General features: G+C 41.4%; 1 protein-coding gene across 5 annotated transcripts in view; it reads left to right on the top strand.

The window, feature by feature from the left end:
• LOC102303521 (zinc finger protein GLIS1) overlaps positions 1 to 24,099 on the top strand; it is an 81,998-nt gene that overhangs the window by 4,491 nt on the left and 53,408 nt on the right. The window lies entirely within an intron of this gene.

Raw genomic sequence — 24,099 nt, 5'->3', positions numbered from 1 at the left:
GGAAACTGTGCTTTTAGTCTGTGCTATCCTGTTTAGACAGTGTTGTTGTGAGTGGGTGGAGGTAATTACAGCCCCGTCCTAAATTCTGATTAGACTGAACAGACTTTTATATTAGCAATCACCCTTGCAGCAAGAAGAGGATCAACGGATTTGATTATTGTTTCTTGGTCCTAAACACAAACCATATGTCTGCTGAATGTGTCTCGGCATTTATGAGTTCTCTCAGAGCACAGTTGTGCCCTCAGCCCTCCATCCCCAGCATCCCGAACCAGAATGAATTGTCTCATTGTCTTTTCAGCGCTTTTGAACTCGCTTCCCGTAAATTGTGGGAATGCAAGATGTGTTATGTGTTTGTAGTTCACGTTATGCAGATTAACACTGAGGCAGACGCATTCTTTTTTTTTTGGCCTGAATGTATAAAACAATTGAGTGAAATTTTAATAAGGTCATCATTTTTATGGCAAGCAAAACTTCATCCAGCAAGAGTTTCCTTAAGCATGCACTGAGTCGGCGACATTATATTTTATTGTAGCATTCAGGAATACAAAGTTTAATTACGTTTAATGTGAACTCTAATGTTTCTAGCCTGCACAAATATGTGCTGCATTACAGGCATTTTTACAGTGTTTTATAGTCAGTCTTGGTGAGCATGGAGTATGAAAATGATCTCAGTACTCATCAGTCTTTTGTATAATGCCTCATTTCAGCCCGGTCATATTACATACTCCCATTTGGGGACAGAGCTGGAATTAAGGCTGCATTCTCAACCATTACTTTAGATTTATTCTGAAAGGGATCTCAGAACAAACAGTGCCTGTAATATTTCTCCTAATGGAAGTGAGACAGCGGAGGAAGACTTAACTCAGATAGGAGATTCCCGACCTTTTCCGTGAACCCTGTAATTGCAAAAAGTGAGGTATTACTCAGTGATAACAGCGATTCAAATGTAGGTGGTGGTGTTTCATCTAATCCTTGGAGGAAAGCTGTCACGCACCACAAGATGTTTGCATTTGGAACTGCTTTGCTGGTTTTCTAATTGCTCCCAAACTGCAAAAACCATGCTCTCTGCCAGTTTTTCTTCATTGTGTTCGATTGTTTGCATAAGTGTTTACAAGTGTAAAACCACTGACTAGAATGAGAGTCGGTGAATGAGAGAGCATTCGACAATACATATATATATTTATTTATAGAAACGATAGAAAAGCACCATTTTCTCTATTTTTCTTTGCACCAAGTCAAATAACTCTTAAATCTGTGCATGACTTCAGACAGTGTGCTTATTTTTTCCGTCCTCTTTGTGAGTTTAACGGTGGCTATTCACTCTAACACTGCAGGTCAACTGTGCTATAAATATTAGTGCCCACCAGCAAAGAAAATATTAAGCCTGCAAGGAAACCAGCTGAATATCAGCTTGAATGAATTGTCTACTCTAGCATCATTTGATATCTTACTGAAGTTTCTCCTGGCCAGAACGATGCTGCTGAGTCTGAGCTTATTTAAGGAAATGTTTGAGTCTGAAGAGTGTGCTGGTGTCCCACACTGCTGCTCTCAGATAATGCACAGGATGTCTCTAAAGAGATGAGTAATCAACATTTGAGCTTGTATGTTTTTGTGCCACATTATCATGTGACTAGCACCGGTGTACCAGTGTAAGCACATAAACTCACCAACCTCCATAGCATCGATCTTATATATTGTAAACAGACACTGTGTGAGCCTACACTGCGTGCACACATCCACTGATATCCTCAGACACTATTTTTATGGGGAAGTGGCTTTGGTATCAATGTGAAATTCCCTCAGACTGACTTGGTTTCCTGTGTTTTCCCCCAGACGTCAGACTGTGGGGCGATAATCTGACTGTTATGAGAAACAACCAACCATTACAGTGCTGCTTTCAGCCTCTGAAGTGTAATACACTTAATGACAGCTTTCCAGTAGCCCGTGAATAATTTCAGTTGTAAGTGCAAAGTCTTTATTGTGAGAAAAGCAGCGGTTCCAAGCAAACTGTGTGAATTGTTACCCGTGTGGTGTCAAATGTATCTGAAAAACAGAAGAAAAGCTTGTCAGAGTCGCCTTTTCCTAAAAAGTCAGACAAATCAGAGTAATTAAATGTCCCAAAATATCCTTCTCATTCATCAAAACCCAGTGTTCAGCCAAGCCTAAGAGGAAACTGGTGATTACATAAAAATATCAGTATTCCAATACTTTCCGTTGGCTAGATTCTGAGTATAGGCTTTCATCTAAATCATTAGATTTGTGTCACATCAAAATGTTTATATATCTATAATTCTGGGAGAATATTTGTTTCAGCTGTTTCAAGGGGTTTTAAATTTCTTAAACTACCTGTGACTTGAGGCTTAAAATGCCTTTAAGCGTATTTGATGTATGCCCAGACAATATGATTTATTTTGCTTGGATTTCACTGTTTCTGGGGGGAGAGTTCAGTTGTGTTATTGCTGAACTGTTTTGGTTTAATGCTGAAAGGTTAAGAAAATCGACACAAATCAGTGACTTTACATCGTGGTTTGTTAACTTGTTACCAAAAGCAGTCGATGGAGTTCATATAGTTTAGTGAAGTCGTTCATTTTTTTCTCCCCAGTATTCCAACACAAAGCTTCAGGAATGAAAAAGTGTCATAATGTCATAGTTGGTAAGGTAATTAATTAAATCTAGTCTAAAATTTAATGAAAGTTCATATATTTTTATATTTTAGAGGCTGTTAAGCAAGCTAGGAAAATTTGGTTTTACCCTAATCGGGTCACAAAAAAATCAAAGCAATAGTTAAAGAATACAAATCCTCATCTGGGTTAATATTCAGGTGTTGCAGTGTTTTGTATCATTTACTTTACAGAGTCATTTTTTGTTGCTTGCTTTTTAAACTTTTCGCCAAAACCACATTTTACTTTTTAAATAGTGAATCATTTTCATCTTTTTTTTTCCTTAAAAATATAATTTTTTTAAGAAAAGAAAGGAAAAGAAAAAAGTTCCTCTGCCGATCACTTTTCTGTTGAACGGAGAAAAAGCTGACACGAGCACTGAAATATCAGTTTATTCAGTGCGGCTGAAGTTTGAAAGAAGGCTGTGGGTCTCAGTATCGCTGTAACTCCTTTTGCCAAAAAGTAGTGGCAGTGATGAAAAGCTTATAGGCGCTTTTTCTCGAAGATATTTTGAAAGACCGATCAACCCTCAGAAACGTTTTGCTGCTACCGCTGCTCGGTGACATTTGACCTTTTATTGAACGTCTTCTTCGCTTAATTTCTCTGCTGAGGCTAACCAGATAGTGAAAAACTACACAGCACATTTTTTGGTTATGCTTTTTTTTCAGCCAGCTGTACTTTATGTGGAATGCGTCATCGTGAACGGTCTTCTCTTTGTCCGGTTGTTCTCCTTGGAAAAAATACACACGGACCTGTTTATATATAAAAAGTAGCACAGTGATAGTAACATTCTTTTCCTGGGTTTTCTCACCGCTCGGTGCATTCCCATGAGCTAAAGAGCCTCAGCCCACGTCTTTGCATATTGCATGAGCTCAGCAGTGAGTTATGGGCAAATGTGAGGGTGCTGCCTGGGAAGGGTGTTGCAGGGTGTAATATTTGCAGCATGTTCCATTGATTCATAAAGCGAAGGCCCGGTGATGATTCTGCAACGGTATTCCCGTAAACCTCTGTCTGCCTGAGACGCTGGATGCTGGGTAATGGAATAAAAGCACTTCCTGAGTCACAGCCACTAGAGAGGGAGAACGAGAGAACACCCCTTGTGTGGCATGTGCTGGGCTGAATCACCTCAGCCCAACTCGGCCTGAGATCCACGTGGTGTGTATGGAATCAGGAGGTACGGCAAAAGGAAGAGACGAGAGTTGCATCAGCTGTGGTCGGATTCTGATTAGATTTGCTAAATGAGCTTCAAAAAAGCTAAAATGTGATGTTTGCTGTGCTTTTCCTTTTCTGTTGTGAGTGTCAGTAAGGTCAGATGTTCTCATTCTTATGTGACCATTGTGGTATGACTATGGCATCTCACTCTAACCAAAAGCATTCTGACTTGCATTCTGCCAAGGAATCCAAACAGTCACACAGCAAAAATATGATCTGGTTTGAGTAAGTGTCGAAATATCTCTGGAATACCAGAAGAAATTTGCCTGGGGCCTCAGCTTAATCAAGAAAAAGCTGCAACGTTGGCTCAGATATGTCATCGTAAAAGTGTATTTTTAGCACAAACCTTGCCCAAAACTTTTATGCGCTCTTGGCGGTGAGAGGAATAAGCTGCCAGGTGTCTTTGTTTTGGAGCTCAGCATAGAAAAGATAAAAAAAGACTTTTCTCTGTTTGCCTGGACAAGCATGCCGCAGCTGACCACACGTCTATAGTCTGCATTACTCATGCATTTTCAGACAGCAGCGACTCCTCTCGCAGAGCTCTCCGTGTATGACTTAGCACATGGGTGGGTTTTTGATTTACATCTCGGCTGTGCCACTTGCTGTTCTTGGCTCAACGCTGCTGTGTTTCATCAAAGAAAAATCCGCTCCACTCTTGACTGTGGCAGTAAAGACGACCGTCCGCCGCCGTGCTGCCTCGGCTAGAGTGCGCCTGGAAGCTTAGGGGGCACTCGCAGCTGTCAGCTAGAGAGAGAGAGACAGGAACAGAGTAAGACATGACGGGGGAACGAAGAGGACGTAAGGACTCACTGAGCTCCGTTAACAAGTGCTCAAGACCCAAATTGTATGAGTATGAAAAGGCACTGTTTGCATCTGAGTTTTAAGAGAGGCTCCTATTTCATCTTTTTCTGCCAGAGAGTATGTCAGCAGTTTATTTATGATACATAAAAGCTTACAAAGTCTGCATCACAGCTCGGTAAACAGATCACCATTTAAACCTGCAGCAAGCGACAGATTTAAATGCGAGTCAGCCTCAACTTCTCTAAACGGTGTCTGAAATGTCCGTTTTTTACGAGGCTGGGCATGTTGGACGTTAATCAGCTAGCCAATCAAACACTGGCTTCAACCGAGTGGTCAAAAACAAATGGGCAAACATGATGTTTTAATGCCTTCATTAGAGTGGAGGAGAAGGCAGCCAAAAGGCTCGAGTTTTATCCTCTCTCTCCGTCTCTGCCAGGAAGCTGCCACGGGGCAGTGCCCAGTCAGCTCACTGCACCATTGGCTGGCGCTGCCCCAGTGGACTATGAGAGACATTATAAAGTCTAATAGTGCAGTTTATATATTTTATTAGTGCTCGTTAATCGAAGCCTAGCATTCTGGAAGAATTAGTTATTCTCTAGTCATGTGCAAAGCGATCCAGCCTGAGCACTGTATTAACTTGCTTACCAAGATTATTAAGTGCTCAAAAGAACGATGCAACGAAGGCTGCTTAGAGGAAAGCTCGTGCACTGTGTCTTGTCTGAAAGTGATGTGGGTTGACATCAATCATAAACCCTGAGCGTGACGACTTGACGTTGTTGGACTCAGATATTAACGTGTGCGTTACGTCTTGGCAGATTTTTAGTTTACGAATCGTCCTTTACAGACAGCAAACTTGCCTGATTTTCATTTATTTATTTATTTTTGTATAAAATCTATTTTGAAACACAAATCTTTGGATAGAAATTTATGATGGCATACGTATCTCTTACACGCGCAACAACTGATGATTAGTGTCAGCAGGGTGGCGCAGATAGACTGGTGCTTCTTTGTTATTGGTGAGTCTGGACAGGCACGGTTGTGCATGCTGGGAGGAAGAGGAGGATTTTGGGAAAGCGATGCTGCTGTCTTGTTCAGGTTAAGGCTTTTAAGTCCAAGTTGCAGGGAACTGGGAGACTCGCCAGACCGACTCTGGATGTTAATAAAGTTTAGCGGCTCCATGCCAGCACTGTGATCTGCAACGCTTTGGGTTATTTTTACAGACTTTTTACAGACAATTATATTTGAAAGAGAAGGCTGTTTTTCAGTGGGCTAATATCAGTGCAAGGAGATAATGTGTGTGATAAGAAGATGCAATTTCCCATGATGTGGTGTTGCAGAGGGCTTTTTTTTATGCGTGGGAATATCTTTTGCATGAGAACTTCCCCTGCAGTACTGAAAACACTATATTGCACTTTTTGCTTGTAATATTTTAATAGTGGTTTGTTAAAAGCAAACATTTAACACTAACTGTTCGTGCATTTCTCCACTTAGCTTCTCACCCTAAAAGTTATCAAAGTACAACAAGGATCCGGCATTTTGTGGGGAAGAACGGGGAAACAGATCCAACATTTCGGATACCAGTGCAGATGCCTTTGCTTTTTATTGATCTGACACCAGTGTAGAAATTCTCATTCATAATCAGATTTTATGTGCAAGGAAACTTCATTTTAAACACTGTTTTGTTACTTTTTATAAGAAAAGGTAGCAAATCAATGAATAGATATATAAATACAGTGGATTAGTGTTAATAAGTAATATTACAAGTGAAAAACAGTAAAAAGTATTTACATTAGTGCATTTGAGTGTTTACTGTATGTTTACTGCTGTCTCTGCTCTCACTTTCACCTTCGGTGCACCTCCTCACACACAGCAGATAAGACACAGGTGAGAGTGAAGATAATGTTCAGTGTGTTATGGATTATATTACCGTAACTGCACTAAAAGCTCCCCAACATAAGCAGACAAGTCTGTCTGTGGAGGTTTTCATGGTTTTTTGTGAACTCACATTTAGCTGCAAACAAGTAAAGAAAAAGTCGTTGCAAGTGAAAAATAAATTTCACGTTTTCAAGTTTAAGTCTTCTTTATTTACACGATGACATGGGGAGGACGGAGCGCTTCACAGATATATGACAGCTTGAACAAAGAGGCCGAACAGCGTAGCTATTCTGCTGTTCTTCACTGCTGAATAAAAATACCATCCAATCGTCTGATATTTGTTCTGTTAGCTTGAGTTTAATAGATTGGCTCCGTACACTAGATCAGCCTTTTGTTACCAATTCCCGATCTGACTTTCTGAGTCATAATTGGACCGATGTCTGATCCACTTATCAGATCAGTGCATCTCTTTGGAAGAGTGAGCACAGCTGATTTATATTCCTCGTGGTTTTTCCCCTTTTTTTTGTTTAGCATAACCAAGCGTTGCTTATTTGCTCTCCTCTTTTTACCTGTCACGTCAAGGTCTATGTTTGCCTGACTAGTTGCCAAGCCAGGAGTTGAAGACATTTAAAGCTACTCTGACTTATAGCTGCTGTACTGATGTACTGATGTCATTGTCTTCTAGGCATCTCAGCCTGATTTTACCCTCTAGACACAAAAACCACATCTCACAGATGTGCTGGCTGCTCTGTCCACAAGTTTCCACTGGAAACAGTAGAGACATCTGCTATCTTCTGGCTTCTGTGTCTTTTAGTTAGTTGTTAGTTTTAAATTCCATTTTAAGGAATATGAGCAATTTTCTTTCTGTTTTTTAATATTATTTGATGAAATTCTGAATAGGAAAAACAGCTTTCCGCAAGCATCGTCGAAGACATCGAGTTCTACCTTTTGATTTATTGCTGCCAAGATTAAGAGTAGGGCTCCTTTTCTCCGTTTGTAGAAAGTGTGTTAAATGGGTCCACATTGCACTGAGTAATACCTTCAGTATGCACTCTTCATTAACATGCTTAACATTCCCCCCAAGACCCAGAAGTCAGCTCCTATAATACACTGCTTAACACAAACATCATGTCGTACACTTATGATCTCTTATGGGGCTCGTTGTTGGCCGTTTCAGGAGCGAGCTGATTTGTGCGTTTGTAAGTGTGTTAATGCCGGAGTCCAAGCGAAGCTACACGATGGACAAGTTGAACTCTGAACATGAAAGCTGAACTTGAAAAGTTAATAAAATATGCACTTTTTGCCAGCTAACTGGAGCAGAGATCCATTTGAAAACTCTAGTCAAGAGGTTAGTACACTGTGGTCCAAAATGTGTTCTTTTTGTTTGGCTTGAGGATGAAGTCTGTTGCAACACTGGTCATGTTGAATGTTTCCCAAACAGGACACACAACTTAGTTTTTAAAAATAAGAAATGTTAATACTTGGCAAAATAAATGCTGAGCCAGTGCTAATTTTTCAGCAAGTGTATCAATCACCAAAAAGATGTTATGATCATGTAATACTTTAGGACAGGGGATGGTTTTGTGCATTTCCAAAGACTGGATGTGATTATAAACTTTCCTTTAGAAATCCACATGTTGATGCATTTAAAGAGACCTATTATGCTAAATTACATCCTTGTATTTTTATTTTTGAGTAACTTTGCATGATTTACAGGTATAGTTGTCTACTGTCTGCAACAAGCTATATAAACGAAAAGCATAATAGATAATAATGATGTGCTGGTGGCCAGCTGTTTTGAAAAGGAAGGTTAATAGGAACCAGCTCCTAACCATCCAACTGGCTTGACATGTGCGTCTTTTCTCCTGGTGTTTAGCTTTAAACCTTTACGACAAAGCCAAAGCCCATCAAGAAGAGCTTCATTCACCTTGAAATCGATACGCTGAGATGCTTGGATCCACATAGACAAGACACTTGGAAATTCCCATGGCTACAGTAACCAAAAAAAGCTTCCCATTGCAGGAAATGTTTCTTATATATCACCCGGGATTTTAGGCAAGAATATTTAGGATGAGTAGCTGGCTTTTTCCCCAGAATGTCCTCACCAAAGCTGAGTCAGAGATTTACTGAACTGATAGAGTGAGTGAAGAAAGGAGAGAAGAGCAAGATTTTTCCAGTCTCTTCTTTCTGTTTATCTAACTTTTGCCCTTAAAAAGTCAGCTCACAGCACATGTTGGCTAATACCGATAAAAAGCCTAATCAGGCACTTTCAGCTCGTATCGGCTCTTCATCTAATAGGCTTGTGTTTGAGAGTTGAAATGAATTAGGCAGCGTCAGAGCCATGACAGCCAGGTGCTGAGCACTTGGCCCAGTGTCCTGCAGCCTGAGCCAATTGGAAAATGCTTTGCAGAATTTATCTGCACCCTTCTCCCTTGACAAATTATTTTATTGTTCCTACACAGTTGGTTTTCATTTAGTCTTTTGGCTAATGATCGGCTGAGAGCATGTGCACCATTGTTGTTCCTTTCCCTCAACTTTTCTTCAACATGGATACTCTGACTGGAAGTGTGCACGTCTGATAGCACACTTTCATGACACATAGAAGGTAGAATGTACACAGATTGGGCAACTGTTGCATATACTGTATGTCCCGAGTGTCTATAAACCTGGGAAATCTTTCCCAAGGAATAACTTCTTCTGATCTCCCCTCAGTGAGCTCCAAACCTCACTGCAAAACCTTTAATCACATTATTCAGTGTTTCATGTACCACGACTAGCAGATATGCTCTGTGAGGGCGGCAGATGTGAGAGATAGGTTGGAGCTCGCCTCACGTCCGAGCCCTGCACTTTGCATGACCTGAGCTCAGTACATCAGGACTGGGCCGCTAATCTTTTACAAATGCTCCGAGTCTCCATGACCGGGCCCTCGCAGAGATGGCTTAGTCAAAACATCCCCGCTGCTCCCGAGCACAACCTCGGCCTCTAGCTTAATTCAAACACTGATTAACTAACAAATACCTGCTGCTTGTTCCATGGCATTACACAGCCCGGTGCGCTCCGCTCGGCTCCATGGAGTTTGACAGTGTGTTTGCTGTTCTGCAGAGGAACACAGAGACCTACTGTGCAACAGGCTTTTCAGGATTTGTACGTAAAATGATACAGGACTTGAAAAATCGCTAACTAACAATTTACACTGACAACCATAAACGGAACAGCCAAGATTTTAACTGTTTGGCTTGAATTGTGATTAAGGTCGTTGGCGGTTGCGTCATCAGTGTTTCCTGCCAGTAGATGAAAGAAAAAGAGCATTTTTATCAGATGATACAGGTAGAAGTGATAATCATAAATCATGGCCTTTTGTTGAGAATCAGATTTCATTGTAGTAACCACCAACAACTCCCCAACCCCTCACACTTCCCAAGTTTCTAAGAAAGTCTTAGTTTTCCTGCCAAGCGCACTTCCCATTGAAATAAATAGAACTACTTGTGCTATAACTCGGCATCATTGAGAAACTGCTCTGTTTTTATGAGTATTTAAAACGACATTGTTACAGAATGTATTGTGAAATGAAACTAAATATGTGTGGTTTTGTCAGTAATTGTATGTGATAAACGATTCAAGTTTATTGCTCATTCATTTCTATGCAGCTGTGGCCAGGCCGAGGCTATTGCTAACATTGGGGTGGCACTAAAACTGATGTCTCATCAATTATTTTCAGTTTTCTGTGTGGGGATTTTTCCGTAAGCCAAATCGTCAAATTTGCAGACATGGCTGCAAAAAAGTGGAACAGTTTTGTAGTCATTTGTATTGTTGATAAAGCTGTGTTTAAATAGGTGGTTGCACTGAAAATGTGGCCATGTGCGATCAGCAACCTTCTTCTAGAAAAATAGTTCTGTGAGTATTTGAGTAGCGCTGGTGTTTAGGGATGGGTACCGGTATCGTTCTGACATAAACGGTAGTAACCAGACCGAAAAGCAGCGCACATTTCGGTGCTTTATTTCGGTGCTTTTTTTCCTGAGATGTCATACACTTTGATTCTAGCCAATCATTTTACCTTTCCAAGGATAGTAGGCGGGCCCAGGTACGTACGTTCTTTTAGAGCAGAGCTACAGATTAAAAATGCCCAAGGCGAAGCGGTCAAAGTCTGGCTGTACTTCACAGCAAAAGATGCAAACTCAGCAGCAACAAGTGCTTTAAGCTGATACTGTGATACTGTCAAAGGAGGTAACACCTCGAATCTGATGAAACACCTGGCGACGCATAGCGTTTTTTTAAAAGCCGAGAAATGCGCCGTATTTGATAGCTTGCTGCGAGACCTCACACCGAGCACATCTACTGCGGGTGTGGTGCCTGTTATCGACCCGGAGTTAGCAACATCCCCCAAGAACCCGAAGAGGAGAGTCCTGGCCCCTAGCCCTGCCAGTGTAGCAGAAATGATGAGGATGATGATGCAGCAGCAGCCGTTCTTCTCTGCGTGAGTAGCTTAATGTTGTTCGTGTGTAATTTACGTTGAGTAGGCTAACCACGTTATTACATTAATGCATGTAAGGTGAACTAGCAAACATCATCATAGCTACATGCGGCTGTCTTCTTGTTTGATGGCAGATGCTCCCTTCACCCTGGCCAAAAAGGCTAAAATGACCAAAGAAAAAGAGGGAAACAGCTGAACATGAGAGGTTTTTGGATAAAGTTTGTGTTTTTTCCATTGATTAAGCTTCCAGCCAAGAGTGATGCCATATATGCCCCATAGCTGCAGAAAAGGCTAACATTGTTGTCTTTTTACAAAAAAACAGCTGAACATGAGAGGTTTTTGGACAAAGTTTGTTCTCCATTCTTTAAGCACCGGCACCGTTTCAAAAGTACTGGTGTGGTACTGGTATCGGATAAAACCTAAACGATACCCATTCCTACTGGTGTTGTGGGTTGGCCAAACCTTTGTCCCTCCCATGGTTCTGCCCCTGATCTGTGCTGTTTTGATTGCCATGGTACTCCTATGTCCATGCAGTGTGACGGTGCTGCAGAACTTGCATCCAACATAAGTTGCCAGTGTTTGTCTGTTGATTTTTATACTTTTAAAATGATAGGATACACTGGGGATAATAAATCTTTTACAATTGTTCATATGAATGATACTTTTATAGATATAGTTGGAATTTTAATGCTATCTATAAACTGAATGATTTTATTGTAAATGAAACTTGTGCAATGATGTGCTTTAGTTTAAGGGCTGCAATTAAAAATGTTTAACGTATAGCCCACCAAACCGCACTTTAACTAAAGTCAACAGTACTTGTTAGCCATACCCTTGATAGCCCTGGCTGTAAATGTAAATGCATAGGTTACCGCAGCATCCACTTTTACAGGGCCAGATTTGTCATTTGACACGAAAATACGGCCAATCTAGGCCACTGTAAAGATGCCAGTCTCATGCAACCCTCAAGAGCTCCGAGCCTTGAAGGAGCCCGGCGAGACGGGCGAAGCCTCGGCATATGTACACTGCAGCCTGCCAAAGTACACTCATTTAACAGCACCGAAAGACTTGAGCTGAGAACCTGCATGTTTATGTTAGGAATGATGTAAAATGGCTAGAATTCATATTTCACATCAAATTTCTGTTTCAAGATGGCTTCTCTCAATTTTTACGTGTAAGGAAACAAACATTTGCATTTCAAAGTTCTTCAAATAAAAATAAATTAAAAGCAAACCATTTTATGGGTTTGGAGACTCTATTGGAAAACAGGTCAGGGGCGAAATGAATATTTTTTATGGTTCATAAAAGAGCTTCACAATGAATGCCAGGTTATGTGAAAGGCTTGACACATGGTACGGGCCAGAGTCCTTCGAGAGTCCCTCTCTATTCAGACGCTTACACTCTCGGCCAAGACCGGCCAAACAAACCTCGCGGCATAAGCCAGGATCCAAATGAAGAATGATTTCTTTATTTCTGCTCTTTATCATCTAATTAAGCTCCTTCTCACCAAGGAAGTCGACATCCTTCACTTTTTACTTTTCAGTTCATCTGTTTCAAGTTCATTTACAATTAACTCAACATTCAGGGCCAGCTTGGTATTTTCTGCCTTTTTAGAAGTTATTTAGGGTCATAGTGTCAAGTGTTTAACTCTCTTTTATATGTTCACTGACTCTATACATAAATGTTTGTACATAATATTTTTATTAGGTATTTTAGTTTAGATTTCTATCTGTCAGGGAGCTGTATCGTCCCAGTTATTCTTCAGAGCAAACCTTAAACATATATCCAGATCTTTAGTGCATAAATGTACCAGACTATGCTGGTGTTTGCAATATTTCTGGAGTACTGAAGCGTTTCCTTATTTTATAATTTCGTGTAACTCTGTGAATGGATATGCTGTTCATTCAGTATTTCTCGTGTTTAAAATAACCCATCGTCTATAAGCCTGCGTACTATATTTAAAAGGACCAAATAAGCCACGTTTCCTTTCTCTGCGCTTTTAACAGAATCAATTTAAAGTCGCAACCTGATAAGATGGAAAAAAGCTGTCTTGTTCTTCTTTGCTGTTCTTCCACAACAAAAAGAAAACGTTTGCGCTACGATATCCGAAATCTCAAATCTGGATGTATTTGTTTCTCTAAGCCTCTACAAGCTGTTGTTTTTCTTTGGATTCAGGCCGTCTCAGTTCAGGCTCCTCGTGTAATTCCAGGCTGCCTTCATGATGTTGAGAGCAGGGCTCTGTGGGATTCATACCATCTGTTGCGGGACTCGTTGTTCTTATTGTCAGTGAAGATACAGTACATGTAGTTCTTCATGATCCTGACTGTATGCTTGTGGTCAGTACTTGTGAATCAATCTGGGGCAGATCAAATGTCTCTCTGATGGTTTTAAGGGATGTGAAAGAGTTGGAAAAAGAAAACTATGAAATACATGAGATAGAAAAATCACATCTCTAAGCTAATATATAAAATCAATACAAAGTTGTTTAAAACAGAATGTAGAACATATAGTTGGGAATAATCTCAGTTAGAGAATAAAAAAGTGCATTGTTCTGATTTATTTATTTATTGTTATTTATGACGTTTTTGGACTGACCCACATTCAGTTGGAGTTATCGGTCGCAACTCCCAAATAATTTCGCAAAAGTCACATCTCGCTTTGCTTCTAACCGTCGTCTGACTCACACGGTGAAGGGACGCAGCGAGAGCAGTAATCATAACAAAAGGAATCTTATTACAGCCATTAAACAAGAGAAGGAAAAACACTGTAGGCCTTCATGCTTGGACATCTAAAATGCTTACGCAGTGAGAATATATTTGCTCGTAAAGCTCTTTGATGGTGGCCCTGTCTGTTCCAATACGCAGGGCTCCTGTCTGTGTAAATACCTGCGTATTGACCTCACACCGCACAAGATTAAATGTGTTTCCATAGGTGTCACTTGGTGCCATTTTTGGCTTTAACGGGCCCCACTGTGCCTTAGTCCCTGTAACCGCGGGGGCTCAGGAGTCACGCCATCACTTCTCATGTGGTGGCTAACAGTGGGCTCTTCCTGAGTTTGTAGATGAGGGCTTGATTGAACTGCAGCCCCCTCATCCTCCTCACAGCGGCATTGTGGAAATTTGTTTGATGTTTCGGTGATATATAATGTCTGGTAGACTGTCCATCTCAAGTTACTTAGAGAGCGTGCTCCTGCCTCTGTGTGCTCTCTGTTTTGCGAGTCTGTGTGTGTGTGTGGTGTGAGGGGGGTGGTCTTCAATGCCAAAGCCATTGGTGAATGAGGACTCCCCACACAATAAAAGAACGGTATTGCTGACTTCCTTAGGTATGTGTGGTTTGAAATTCAACACAGGTTTGCTCGGTGGAGAACCTGGGCCCCGCTCTTATTTATTCTGTATATTTATGAAAACCCCAGTTCTGTGGTGCCCTCTGGGTCTACGAGGAGGAGGTCCCCAGGCCAGGTTATGGTCATTATTATGGCCCTTTGGTGGGAGACTGCTGTGCAATAGCACATTTCCTTAGTGTTACAGATTATTAGCCATTTTGTATTTGTGTGTGCAAAATAAACACTTTGAGCCAAAGTTAATTCATTAATTAACCACAGCTGGGTGCTCTCATATTATGGAGCACCAAAATGATCTTTTTATTAGTCAGCGTATCAGCTTGCTACAGTAATCAAATCGCAAATAAAGCCCTGGCTCTTAGTTTCTGCTGTCATAGCAAATTACACACTTTTTAAAAAAGCTCCTTTTCCTGCATTTTCAGGCTGACTTGAAGCCCAGTCATCTTGACTATAGCTAATATTCATTCTGGACACTGTGGAGGAGCAGTGACCCCAGCTTTAACCAAAGACTTCAAAAGCCAAAGCAATTACTATGCATGCTTTGAACATATCCTTTTCACAAAGCAACATTCCATTATTCTTCCTGCGCTACAACAACAAAAAGTAAGAAAGAAGTAGGAAGTGAAATCGGATTCCTCTTTTGCTTCCCAAAACATCTGGTTTGGCCCTTGTTTTAAACAACTAGCATCCCCTCTGAGAATAACAGAAGGTTATGTGCACTGTGTGTAGGTAACAGAATAATCATTTTCAAATGTTGCTCCATCCAAATGTGATCTAATTACCAACACTTAAATTCAACCTCTCAGTTGGACCACCGACCATCAAGGGAGTTTTCCTCCAAACCTTTTCCTAACTATTCATTTATTTCTCCCCCACTGCTGGCTCGAAACCATTAAAAGTATACAATAATTGCTGAAAACTGATTACTTGTTTTACAGACGTCACATAAATCTTTTCTTTTGTCAAACTGTAACCAATGGCACGGAGCGGTGCCGGGCGAGAAGAAGAGATATTATCTGTCGGAAGGTCCTCGATGCCCCTGCTGCATGGAGATACTCTCATGTTGTGTGGTTGAGTTTGGCCACTGTCATTTCCAAGGAATTTCCTGCCATCTGTGTTCAATCGAATTCTCTCACAGATCTGGGCTTGCTTGTAAATATTGGGTGCTGGCTGAAGAGGACTGAAGAAGTACTGTGAGTTTTGTACCAACAGCCTTTCGGCCCATATTGAAGAGGCCACTGGCACAGCAGGGATCACTGAGACTAAAGAGCAGCATATTATGTGGCTGTTCTGGAAAGGGGTGATTACTTACTTCGCTTTAATTTACATTGATTTAATCCACACGGTGAACTATAGCTAAAAGTGTTGAACTGATCGCACTGAAATGAACAGATACACGTTTCCAGAAAAGAAATAACTTTGGTGATACTCCCCGACTTTCCCTTCACCAGCAGCCCAAAGTTTTCCCACATTATCTGTATTCCAGGGATACTCAGTGAGTAAAGTGGTTGCCCCATGATCGGAAGGTCGGGGGTTTGAATCCATTGAATGGCTACCCTGAGGTACCCCTGAGCAAGGTACCATCCTCACACACTGCTCCCCGGGTGCTGCACTGGTGGTGGCTGCCCACTGGGTGAATGGGTTAAATGCCGAGGAGTAATCCCCCTACGGGGACTAACACACACACATTCCCTCATTAATTGTCCTGAATATTTTTTGGCAGACATTTTTTTATTATTTACACTAACCCTAACCTGTTAATCTTCTGACTTTTACTTTAGTGCCACCATGAGATTTACTGTAGTTTTCAATAAAATGTCTAGAAAACAGTTAAAGCCATGAAATTTGGACCAGATGTTAATGTTTCCTTTATGATTTCCTCTTGCACCGTTATCACTCAATACAATTAATTTGCTTTATAAAAACGACCAATTACCATTTTGCTCTGCTGTGCGGTAGCTTGCCAAGCAAAATGTTGAGTAGAGTTCATTATCTGTGTTATATATCAGCATGTTGCTGTTGATGTTGTGAGCCTGTTACCATGACGTTTAACTCAAATGTTTGGAAATGCATAAGAGTTGGTTACATTTATTTTTAAAGTAAATTTAAAGTAGTAAGAGGAGATTACCGTTAGGCATCACTGCCTGTTGACAAAGGTACGGTAACTTATCAGAACACATCCCTTTAGAAATTCTTGAGCATGCTAATGATATACTCACTGGCCACCTTCATAGTACTGGGTGGGACCTTTTTCACTTTAAGGACTGCTTGAATTCTTTGTGGTCAGGTCCATATTGACATGGCAGCGTCTCACAGTTGCGACGGTTTGTCAGCAGCACATCTGTGATGTAAATCTCCTGCTCCACCACATCCAAAGGGTTCTCTATTGGACTGAGACTTGATAACTGTGCAGACCATTTGAGTACTAGTTTGGGATGATTTGAGCTTAGTGGCATATTACCCTGCTGGAAGCAGCCATCAGCAGGTGGGTATAATGGGGCCATAAAGGTAGAGACTGCAACAATACCCAGGTTGTGGTATTTAAACGATGCTGTGTTTCTACTAAGAGAAACAAAGTTACAATACATTACCACCAAACTGCTGATAGGGGAGGACAGATCTGTACTTTCATGTCTTTTTGTTTTATTTCTGTCAAATGCTGACCTGCTATCTAAATGTCACAGGACAAATCTCTCCTCCATCAACCACTTAACCAGTCACAAGCTTATTCGTTTTTCTCAGCAGTGACAATTTCAGTCACCATAGCTGTTACTGTTTTGGTAGTTACAGTAGTTATAAAAAGTAACCAGAGGACTCTAATAGTTTAGTTATATTTTACTTTGTTTCTCATGACTCCCAGCACATATTTTCCTCTTTTTGAAGTCAGGAAGTCAACTTTCTAATCACTTAATCATTGTCTGCTTTATAAAACAAGTGCATGCCAAGTAACTCACTCTAAAGTAGTTCAACTATTTTAGTCTTAACATAGTTTCGGTATCTAAATATGCACAATGTGTTGGTGTTAAAGATGAGTAACAATCAAATATACAAACTTATTGTACAAAATCTGCAAGTAATTACAATGTAACTTTTCTAGTCCCCATAATTTGATAACTTTTTGTAACTTGATATTGTGTCATGATATAAAGAGAAGCTTGATCCTGTAAAGTTCTGTCAAATGTTATTTTGCTCAGAAAACAGGAAAACGTCTGACATGAATCTGTCTTTTGTTTTCCTGTTGGAATACGTGCAAAACATTTCAACATTGAAATAAAGCCTTCAAATCGAGTGATGTTTGTCTAAAGTTACCTTCTTGAGCCAGACATTCTCAACACCACAGATTTATTGCACTATTACAACAAGTAGAGGTTCAGGCTGATGTTTGACGAAATGGATCTGATTTCAGTGAAGTTTCACAGGGACTTCTGCTGTGTTTTGATACGACTTCAGTGGGCACACAGACAAACTGAGGCCTATTGTTTAAGGAGGGAAACGCAACTTCTGCACTAAATCGAAATGTTTATTTTTAATGGCAGATTTATATACGCTGGTTATTCTCACGAGTGGACTCAAACAAACACGCATACAAAAACACAAGCGCTCAAAAGTAGTCTCTACCTACAGAGGTGTGGGCTCTAAAGCTTTTTAAATAGCCACTGATTTATAACATTTAAAGTACTTTGTAAGATTATTTTGTTTAGTTGTTGAAAATAAGAACCTGATTCTATGGAGAAGTATACCAGACACATTAAAGGCTTTCTCTGAGGGTGCGGTACTTCGTGCTCGTCAGTCCCAAACCTCTGGACTGGCTACATCACTCTGCCAGTATTTACTGCTGCCTCCCCAAACAGAGCCACCTCTTGTCTAGCTTTGAAGCACCTCCTGATCCCATGCCGAGGCTTCAGCGCTCTTGGCCAACCTCCGGAGCCACGTCGTTCACCAGCCTTGTAAAGGTGTCTGTCACCAAGCCAGGCGTCCCTGTCACGTCTGCCAGCAAAGTGCATCACGATTTGTCAGTTTGCTGGTTGATCGGGTCGGTCCACGGTCCTCACTGATGCTTTGTGCGCTGTTTGGCCTTTACATTTATGTGGCTTCGCTGTCAAATTATAGGATGTGGTTTGGCTCAGCGCTGCTTGTAAAACTCTGTGATTAATCCTGGCAGTGTGTAGATTTGCGGGCAATATCTTGTTATCATAGTGATTGTCAGGAGAAAGTTGTGGCTACTTGTGGCTTTATTGTGGTTTGTTGACTATGCACATTTTTGCTATATTAACAAACGTTCTAAAAGAGTTTGACTTGAAGACAAAAGATATGCTTATTTTTGTGATAATCAATCATTGCTGTGGTGCTTTGGGCTTTTTTCTAAATTGCCCTTTGCAGAGGTCACTGTGCAAACAATGCGAGTACTATAAGGACTTTCCCCATATTTCTGTCTGGATTTGTGTTTGCTGAGTTATTTTCTTTTTTTGGTTCAGATGCCATTTTGTTTATGCTGCTCGTGCTAATGTCATCATCCTGCTTTTATACATCTTAAAACCTGGATGGGTCATTTTCTGAAGTTCAGATAGAAGCGGATCCGTTTAATAACTGAGAAAAGCTGTGACGTGGAAGTTTTTCCATTTATGTAAAGCTTTTAAATGAACATATTTAAAGTAACATCTAATTATATTTTTTTTTACTAAATTTAAGTGCCTCCAAAACCGATAAAATATGAGCTATTATTTAAAATTTAAACCCACCCCGCTTTCATCCAATCCCAGTTTCTTTTTCAGCCTTAGGGATCGCCTGCTCAAATCTTTGTTCTCAAAAAAAAAATGATGGCCTGTGAGGGAGCCACCAGTGACAAAATGCTACCACCAGGTGGTGACATGCACAAGTGTAAAGTTTTAATTATGTAAATCAGGGAGGACATCAGGGGTGATCCCAGCCTCTCACTCTCACACATATAAAAACTATAAAGAGATAAATGTTTGTGTGTATCTGGAGTCACATAATCCTGAAGCATTCTCTCCTGTTTGGGATTTGAATGACTCTTTTAGTCAAAGCAGTTGGTCTTTGGGACTTGGCTGGTGCGCAGGCTGGCACTGGAATGGGGTGGGTGGGGTTGGTCGGTGGGGATGAAGATGGTGGGTTTTTGGCTGCCAACTATTTGTTTGTGTTCATGACTGCGGTTAGCAGTGCTCCATTTGAAGAGCCTGGCATTATGAGGACCCCTGCTTCCCACAACATGTTCTCTCTTCTCTAAAAGACAGCAGAGCTAATCATTTACCGACCGCTGCGTTTATCGGCGCGCCTTGAAACTGTGCAGGCACTTAGTAGGAACAACCAGTCGTATCCACGATATGCTGTCTCAGTTTTTATTTACACTTTTCTTAACGCAGCTGTTTTTTGTTCTTTTCTCGGACACAGTCGCTTCTTTTCTTCACTCTGAGGTTGAACCTGCCCGTTTGGCTTTCTTGCATGTATTCTTCGGTTTTTATGTGACCAACATGAGAAAACGGGGACAAGCAAAGATACCTGGTCTGTGAGGGGCTAAAATCCGCCAGAACCAATTGATTTTTTATCCTCCCGAGGTTCTCATGTCTGCTGGTTCTTGTAATCCTGCTACGAAAACACTGACATTTCTGTGCTGCACCAGTAATTTAATAGAGTTTTTCTTCTTCCCTTTACTCGGCACCTGCTTTAAGAGAAGCTTCCTCCCTAGACGTTGTTATTTTTCATTTACTTGTGCCCTCAGGTTTTCAATCATACATCCATTACTAAGCAAACAAATAAGTTCCGGGCCTATGCCGCAGACACAAATATAGACATGAGTTATGAGATTCAGAGGAGTCGGGAAAGGCTTTGGATGCTAATACACAACATCTGCACCGGACAACACGCACAACCAGAGCATCCCACCGCAAAGACCCACAGTCTGCTGACACTCACTCATATGCGCTGACCTGTCTCCTGTCGAAACAGGAATGATGGGGGGAGAACCGTGGCAGGTGGTGGCGCTGGGGCAGACGGGGATAAAATGATCATTATTAACTGTTTATGTGCTGAATGTTATGATTTATGGTGCCAAAGTGGGGCCAGTCGAGGTGTCACGTTGGATTTCCAGAGGCATCTGTCTTGCGGTTTTGGCAGCTTGTTGTACCTCGGGTTCAGATGTTTGCATCACACTCCTCACATCCCATTTCCTTCTCCGACACCCCCTCAGCAGCCTCCCCTTGCTTTAAGTACAGTACACCTCCGATCGCTCCCCTTTCCTCTCCTTAAACCCTCGATCCATCTGCACATCTGCTTTTCATTGAGGCCTGCATGTCTCTAAAGACTTGAACGCATTAAACGCTGGCACAAGTGCAGTCTCACTCTGGCACTTAACACACTGCTTAGGTGACTTAAAAGGGAGAGGCGAGAATTATAGAAAATGAAGTGTCACCAAAATAAAAAATGGCCCCAGATTACTACCAATTACACTTAACAATCCTGTCCAGACCATCTGTTGATCAGATGACCTACTGGTACTGTCTATGGAGAAACATGGAGACTAAAGAGAGTCGGAGGGAGAGGGATTCATATAGGGAGACAGCGACACAGACTTGAAACTATGTAATGATGTGGTTTGATCTTTTCAGTACTGTGTAGATTGGAATGCTTTGTATGGTAATGCAGTCATAACGGAGTATCTTGGGATAATAGTCATGTTGTTTCAGTGGGGTTAAGTTCTGTTTGATTGAAGACACATGTCTGCTCTGCTTTATTAGTCATTTATTAGTCACTGAGGTCAGGCGAGAGTTTTTTAGCCAAGGCACAACACTGCTGAATTTGAACATGACTCTGATCATCAGCCCTGCAGGCAGCCTGAATAGGTGTACAGTTGCAGCGCACCCTAACTGGCCCTGAGCCGCTACGTGAAATTCGTCCAGTTATGTGAAGCGTGTTTAACAATCAGCGTAATCACAGTCACAGTGACCACAACCTTCCACTAAAGAGTGAGTCGTGCCCTAATTATAAGAATTATCGAGTCTGCATTCATTCATTGTTCCTGTCCATTGTCTTCATGTTCAGCCTCCATGGCCACAGCGGCTACATTAATCAGCGGGGAAAGGATTAGAAAGCCCTTTCCACTCACGATCACGATGCATCTGATCTTTATAACTTTGTGTGCTGTGTTCCCAAGGGATTTTTTTCAAATGAGGAAGCATGACAAATGGATGACATCAGAGCAGGCGGAGTGTACGGGTGGCTGGAACTTTATTTCTCGCCACGTAGTCGGCCAAAAAAATAATCAAACACGTCCCAAAACAAGTTCTCCAATAACCCCGTTTATCCAGTTATAATTGCAATCTTATTTGAGGGATTAGTTTATATACTCATGTCCAATGGAGCATACGTGCTGGCTCCTTTAGTCTTATTTCCTCTCTTATACATCTCATTGAGCTCTGCAGTTTACTGCCATCCTTTAGTGATGTGCACTGAAAGGAACGTGGTGCTTTAATTATACAGGAGGCAGATTGAGCAATAAAAACCATGTGATGACATTTATGGAACAGAAGATACCACTTTGAATGCAAGAGTATTATTAGACATTGTTACAAAGAGGGCCCGTTTCCTGTCATTCCCAGAAGAGACCTTTTTTTCTTTTTGGGGGTGGCGTCTTAAGAGACAGATAACAATAGACTCCTTATTTGTGGCTCTGTCTTTAGTTGGCAATGCTAGCATCAGTGGCTCTTTGTTGGGATGAGCCAGCACATCTGTACATGCTCTTCGTACTGAAAACAGCACTTGCCCCTGGTGGTTCTGGCGCTGCCCTGCCTCTTTCTCTCTGCCCCTGCTTCCCTGATCTCACGGTCTTACAGCATCACTCCCTAATTGGGCCTGAATGTTTGCAACCGTGTATAACAGAGGACCATCCCACCCTGCTTGTTCTGTAGTGCGTAACGGGATTGGACACAGTACTAGTTCAAGTTCAACTTAAGGTTTGGAGTTTCCTCTTGAAGATTTTGTTTTTACGCCTGTGAAGGTTCTCAGTCATCCAGGTCATCGTAGTCAAAGAGCTTGAAAAAAAGCGTCTGGACTTCTTTAAGTTGCTTGAAATCCAATCCAATTTTATTTATAAAGCACTTTAAAATACCCAGCACAGGAACAAAGTGCTGTACAGAAAGTAAGTTAAACAGCAAATTAAATAAATAAATCACATAAGACATAAAATTAAAATTAAAACAGCCCTATGTTAAAACAAAACAAGATAAAACAGCATCGAGTCACCTAAAAACAACTAAAATAAAATAAAAATAAATATAAAAACCAACATCTCACGTGGTGTCAAAGGCCAAAGTAAAGAGGTGGGTTTTCAAGAGTGACTTAAAAACAGGTAAAGAAGTGGCCTGTCTAATCTCTAAAGGAAGCTCATTCCACAGTTTGGGAGCTGCTACAGCAAAAGCACGATCTCCTCTAAGTTTACGCCCAGTCCTGGGTATCTTCAGGAGCAGCTGATCAGCTGACCTGAGAGAGCGGGTGGGTGTATAAGGCTGTAGCAGCTCAGAGAGATAAGATGGGGCGAGGCCATGGAGAGCTTTAAAAGTAAATAAAAGAATTTTAAAATGAATCCTAAAAGAAATGGGCAGCCAGTGAAGTGAAGCTAAAACAGGGGAAATGTGCTCAAACTTTCGAGTGCCAGTTAAAAGACGAGCTGCGGCATTTTGCACCCTCTGTAGGTGACTAATATATAATGCGCTGACCCCAATATAAAGTGCATTACAGTAATCCAGCCGAGTGCTAACAAAGGCGTGGATCACTGTCTCAAAGTGCTGCCGTGAAAGAATTGGTTTTATTTTTGCCAGCTGCCTGAGGTGAAAGAAGCTAGATTTTACCACTGCCTTAATTTGATTATCAAACTTAGATCACAGTCCACTTTGACCCCCAGGTTTGTGACAGTTGGCTTAACATACTGTGCCAGGGAATCTACATACACATTGGGGGTCTCAGTGGGGCTACCAAAAACCATCACCTCTGTCTTTTTATCATTGAATTTTAAGAAGTTAGCAGACATCCAAGCCTTAATATCATCGAGACACTGAAGTAATGGCTGTGTAAGGTATCTGCCTTTTTTCTTTAGAGGGACATAGATCTGACAGTCATCAGCATAAAAGTGGAAAGCAATGCCGTGCTTTCTCAGTACAGAACCAAGAGGAAGCAGATATAAAGAGAAGAGGAGGTGGCCTAGAATGTTTTACCTCTCATCCGAGAAGCTTCTTCAGTTCTAGGGTCAAATGGTGGAGAGTCCCAGATTTAAGCCCTGTGCGAGTGTCCCCCCGAGAGGGAGAATGGACCCCCTAATGATCCTCTACCTAATCACCCGAGCCAAGGTGTGAAAACGGGTGTAGGTCACAATCAGCCAAGGTTTTGGGTGAGCTCATTGTGAAACCTGGCCCCGACCTATCATTTCCTGAGGTCAGATGGCCCAGGATGTGAGTGGGCGTTAAGGCGAATTGTTTTTACATTTAACATTTACTATAAATAAAATGATGTGTTGGTTAATGAAGTTGGTTGACACTTAAGAGCTTGGCTAGCATGGTGCACCCATAGTTAGCTGCTAAATAGTGCTAACTAATGCCTTAGCCAGACAGACTTAGGGACTAGTCGGCAAACCCCGCCCCACCTCCGGCTGCTGTGTATTCCCCAAACGGTTGTTGAATGGCAGCTGGTTGTCACAGGGTGAAATTGAAGACAAAAAAACCTAATCTCTGCTT

The sequence above is a fragment of the Haplochromis burtoni genome, unplaced genomic scaffold, assembly GCF_018398535.1.
Source record: "Haplochromis burtoni strain Fernald_Lab_line unplaced genomic scaffold, NCSU_Asbu1 Contig_468, whole genome shotgun sequence".
NCBI classification, from domain to species: Eukaryota; Metazoa; Chordata; class Actinopteri; order Cichliformes; family Cichlidae; genus Haplochromis; species Haplochromis burtoni.
This window is presented reverse-complemented; position numbering and strand designations above follow the sequence as displayed.